Genomic DNA, 5,580 nt, shown 5'->3' on the forward strand with positions numbered 1-5,580 from the left:
CTTCCTTTGTATCCTCATTTTTTGTTTAGTTTTGTTAGAGATGGGTATTCCATTACCATTTAAGCATTGTAGGTGCCTGAATTCAGCAAAATAATTCAATATAGTCCAGTAGTCCATAATAGTAGTGGGTTTTCTGTAGCACTGGCAATGTCAGAAGTTGTTGACTTGAGCCTTTCACAGCTCAGTATATTAATATGGCTTTACTTTCATTACTTTGTTTTTATGCTTTTCTGCTGGATTGTTAAGAGCAAAATAAAGCAAGACCTATATAACAACAAATGTAACTTTTGTGTCTGACAAGGTCAGTCAAATCCCCTCAGGATTTATCCTAAGACCCTGTACCGCAGTTTGTAGAACTTTTGTCAGTGTTAGCCATGTGGATGAGCCATGGCCATTGCTTGACCAATTTGCTCTCTGTGTGTTTTGTACACTTTTTTATAAAATAAAAGGTAAAAATAATACTACTGTATGCTACTTTATCTTCTAGGAAAGTTAAAAATCTTCATGAATATTCAAGTATTTTCTCTAATATTCCTATTGATGTTCAATTAATATACCTTCTTTTTGTAGAGTAGTTGGCTGACATACATGAACAGAAAATGTAACAATAACATAATTTAAGAAGCCTAGTTTATAATGGAGACATAGAGATCAATGTCTGCTATTCTTTTGTTTATCACTGCCTCTGTCATCTTTAAATTTCTTTAGTTTGTGCTTCTGTATTGAACCCTATCTCCTTTATCTTGAAATAAGCACAACAGAGATGAGCATGGTAATATTTATTTGTATGTACTACTTAGCTTTCTGATAATGCTAAACATAAGTTATATCTAGTAATAATTTAATATTCATGAAGATCAACTACTAGTAGATACTCAAAAGGATCAGGTCTTCACTCAAATTCTCCTTCCCAGAGAAAATCCTCTAAACTTTGTGTTCTGATTGGAACTGACGCTAGGCCTCCTAACCGCCGTGTCTTCTTCTCTATCACTACGTATTGTTTTACAATAAAAGAGAATATGAGCTCTGTGACCCAATACTTTGGGATTAAGAGCTTTTAGTTCATGAAGTTAGAAAAACACTAAATTAGTTCCTCTGTCTTAGTCCTCCAAAAATAGGATTGCGGGAGCAGCCTGCAACCCGGTCCTCCATGAGGCCTGAGTGAGACACCGGGTGGAGCCAAGAGCCAGAGCGCAGCACTGCGGCTCGAAGACGAGTGAGGAAAGCAGCATGTCGGATGCTTTCGACAGGGATCCAGAACAAACGAGGCCCCTGAGAGCACCAACTAGTTCGCAGGATAAAATCCCACAGCAGAGCCCAGAGTCAGCAGTGACTAAGCCCCAGGTGGTTGTGACTCTGGTGTTAATGTCTGAGCTGTCTGCCAACGCCCCCGGATTCTGCCCATACGGCTATTCTGCCTATGTGGAATCCTATGAAGATGGTTGTGAGGATCATCCCACTCTATCAAACTATGTTCAGGAGTTTTTGAATTATTTTACAGAGCAACCTGAAAGTTTTGAAACTGAAATAGAGCCGTTTGCAGAAACCGTATGAATGGCTGGGTTACTACAGATGACGCTTTGTAAGAACTTGTGGAACTCATCTACCAACAAGCCACATCTATCCCAAATTTCTGTTACATGGGAGCTTGCCTGTGTAATTACCTGTCCCATCATCTGACAATTAGTCCACAAAGTGGCAACTTCCACCAATTACTATTTCAAAGGTGTCAGACAGTATAAAGCTAAAGATCAAGTTGCAAAAGGGGATGAAGTGACTTGCAAAGGATTTCAGGCAATTGTACTCTTTCTGGGAGAACTTTATTTTAACCTGGAGATCAAGGGAACAAATGGACAGGTTACAAGAGCGGATATTCTCCAAGTTGGTCTGCATGGATTGCTAAATGCCCTCTTCTCCACTCCAGTGGATGACAACTTAATTTGTGCAGTAAAATTACTAAAGTTGACAGGATCAGTTTTGGAAAATGCTGGAAAGAAAAATTGCAGACTGACATGGAAGAAATTATTTAGAGAATTGAAAATGTTGTTCTAGATGCAAATTGTAGCAGAGATGTAAAACAGATGCTCTTGAAGCCTGCAGAATCTGGTCGAGTAGCTGGGGTAGAGTATATGCAACTTCAATGTCCAGAGAAGCAACACCTGAAAATGCTCCTAACTATGTTATGAATGAGTTAAAATTTTACACATCTGATGGCATTCCTTTCACTGTGGCTGATCCAGATTACCAAGAGAAATATCCAGAGTTACTTGAAAGAGAGAACTTTTTTTTCCAGATTATGAAGAAAATGGAACAGATTTATAAGGGACCGATGATCCATACTTGGATGATATTTTTGTTTGTTTGTTTGTTTTTTGGACTTTTTTTTTTGCGGAACCGGGGATTGAACTCAGGCCCTTGCCCTTGCCAGGGAAGCGCTTATTCCCCTGAGCCATCTCCCGGCCCCTATAATTGGATGATATTGATGATGAGATAGACCCAGAGATTGAAGAAGCTTATGAAAAGTTTTGTTTGGAATCAGAGCATAAACAAAAACAGTAAAGTAAAATTTCGCCATATCAGTTTTATAAAAGTTTAGGTATGATGACTTAGCAGAACACAAGGAAGCAAGAACATGTGTCATGCCAAACTAAGGCTGTTGAGCTATGTTATTAATGTATGCAACTTCAATTTTGTTTAACACTGTCAAAATAAACTTCATTCCCTATAACTATATATATATATATATATATATATATGTAATAGTTTATTATGTAAAGTTCATTTTGTTTTGGCTGCAATAAAGTCATTTTGAAATAAAAAAATAGAGTTGTGCACCATAAATGTGTGTGTGTGTGTGTGTGTGTGTGTGTGTGACTTCATGTCTTAGAAGCAACTGCAATTCATTTCTCATAGTTTAGGAAGGTAGGCCAAGACATTCGACATCTGTTGAAGTCTCTCCTCTATTTCCTTTCTGTGTTCCTGCATACAAATTGTGATGAGGAGGCTTTCAGAGATATTTTTATGATAAGTCTACTAGTTTCAGGCATGTGGGCTCCCCTCTTGTGACCTGTGTACCTTCTAATAGCATCACAGCTTATGTCTATCACTTAGGGAGGTAAGATTTCCACATGTGAATTTTAAAAAGACATAAATATTCATCATGTAATATTTCCATTCATGGTATAATCATCCCTTTGGGATTAAAAGTCTCATTTCTCTGGATAATCTTGTCCCTTCATTTTTTATGTTACTATATTTTTTATTTTATTGATGTTTTTGTAAAAAATATGTATGAGCCTCTTTTTTCAAATAAATATGTAGAAAGGAAGGTTGTTTTCTGGATGCATCATTTTAGGGCTTATATGCCACATGAATTTTTTTTTTTGCAATCATTTTTTTGAAATTATTTAGATTCTGATTGCATCCCTTCCTAAATTCTAATAATCTTAAGTATGACTTTTAAGCATTACCTAGAAACTCTTTGATAATTTTTCATTGCATCTTCTTGTTTTTTTCTTCAGTTAGTAAGTGAAAGTTTTTCTACTGTACCTTAATCTTTTTCACACATCCTCATTTTTGTCTTCTGCCTGACCTTGCTTTGTGCCATGACTTTCAATTGAGTTTTTCATTTCCAAGATTTCTACTTGATTTCTTTTGATGACCTTTAGTGCTTTACTAAACTACTTTCACATTTGTATAGTCTTTATTAATTCATTGAGTAGTTCATTTGTATGTTCTTGAAGCTCATAACTTCTTAGTGATTGATTCATTCAGTTGTTTACCTCCATCTTTAAGATTATTGATCATCTTACTAACAGATTTGTTCATCTACTGATTTGTTTCTTCTTAATCATGTTTACTGTTTGTGTCTTGAATTATCTGCTGGAAATTTCTTGTTTTCAGTGTTTGTGAGATTAGATTTGGGGGTAAGTGTTAAGTTCTGGAGGTCTCTCATTGCTTTTTAAAAAATGTTGCTTGTGTTTCTGTATCAAAGGCTAGATATTAGCTGGATAGAAACCCTTGCTCTACTGCGGAGCCCTCTTCGAAGTAGATTTCTTCCTGTATGTGCTTTTGGTTTGGTGTGATTCTATACACGAGCCCTTAGACATCTATTCAAAATACTAGGGACAACCCCACCCATCACATTACTGATCCTTAACAACTATCAGTACCATCAACTTCAAATAATCAGTCATATTTCAAAGTATAATTTAAAATTCACTTAATACAATTCTAGTATTCCAATAATGTAGGGAGAAAAATGATTAGTGGTGATAGAGAAAAATTGAAAGACAGAATAATATTAAAGATAAATTGATTTGAAAATGGAAAAAAGAAAAATGAGAAAAAAGAAAGACTAAGAAGGAAAAAAGACAAAAGAAAAGTAGACTTTATTGCTATTACTTTTTATTCTACAAGAAGGGTTTGGGACAAGACGTATGAGAGGGTATTTGTAGGGGCAAAGAAGAAAGAAATGGAGAATTATAAATGGAAATTGAGAAAGTTCTTATGGCGATTCTATCTAACCAAAAAGCTCAATATTGGGAGTCCTAAACAACAACTTTGCTGAGGGCAAAACTCAGTGTAAGAAACCATATTTTTTTGTGGAACCAGGGATTGAACTTAGACCCTTGTGCTTGCCAGGCAAGCGCTTATCCTACTGAGCCATCTCCCTATCCCATGAAACCATAGAAAGAAAAAAAATATATTAGCACTTATACACAGTGGCTAATCAATATAGGCTTCTCATATACAGTCTAAAATAGAAAAAAATCACAATTAGACAATGCTTTACACACAAGAAGTGAGAGAGAAGGGAGACTTGAAAGGGTGAGATAGGGGACAAGTGAATAGTGAGTGTTAACACTAGTTGGTTAAATCCAAGCAACAACCTACAAGAAGCACTCATTTCATAAATATACAATACAACCTTCGATGTGAGTAGTCCTACTATGGTATGGTAAAGTACTGTAGTCTTCTGATCAATGAAAATAGTATATTCATAAAGGAAAAGATAAGATAAAAAGGAAAAAGAAAAACATATAAGGGCAAGAAAACAAGAGATAGGGCCAGAGAGATCACTCAGTACACTAAGCCTGTTCAGGCAAGTGCAGGGACCTGATTTGATCCCTGGTGCCACATGCCATGCCCTCCTCATCCCCAGTAAGCTGAGCTGGCCAGTGAGGCTGGGCGTGGTGGTGCACCCCTGTTATCCCAGAGCTGGGAGGATCACTACGAATTTGAGCTGCACAGTTGGACCCTTTTCCAAATACAAAAAAAGAAGAAAAGAAAACAAGAGATAGAAAGAGCTATATGGCAGTGGGAAGGGGGAGGCAGAGAAAGGATGTGATTATAAATAGAATGTGGGAGGGGATTGCATCCAGTTATCAATGCCAGAAAATTACAATTGATGTAGACATAGGTGGATAAAAACCTGGAGTGTTCTATAGAAACAGCAAAAATATAAACATGTAGCTGTATTTGTGCACAAAGATATATAAAAGACTAGCACTAACACCCCCAGAACCAAATAAGAGAACAATAATGTTATTTTTTTAATTGGCTGTGTAATACTTTTAG

At 36.4% G+C, this 5,580-nt stretch overlaps 1 pseudogene; it reads left to right on the forward strand.

Annotated features, from left to right (window-relative positions):
- Positions 1–1,230: 1,230 nt before the first annotated feature.
- On the forward strand, positions 1,231–2,559 carry LOC101566739 (annotated as a pseudogene).
- Positions 2,560–5,580: the final 3,021 nt, after the last annotated feature.

Source organism: Octodon degus, unplaced genomic scaffold (genome assembly GCF_000260255.1).
Source record: "Octodon degus isolate 3935 unplaced genomic scaffold, OctDeg1.0 scaffold00009, whole genome shotgun sequence".
NCBI classification, from domain to species: Eukaryota; Metazoa; Chordata; class Mammalia; order Rodentia; family Octodontidae; genus Octodon; species Octodon degus.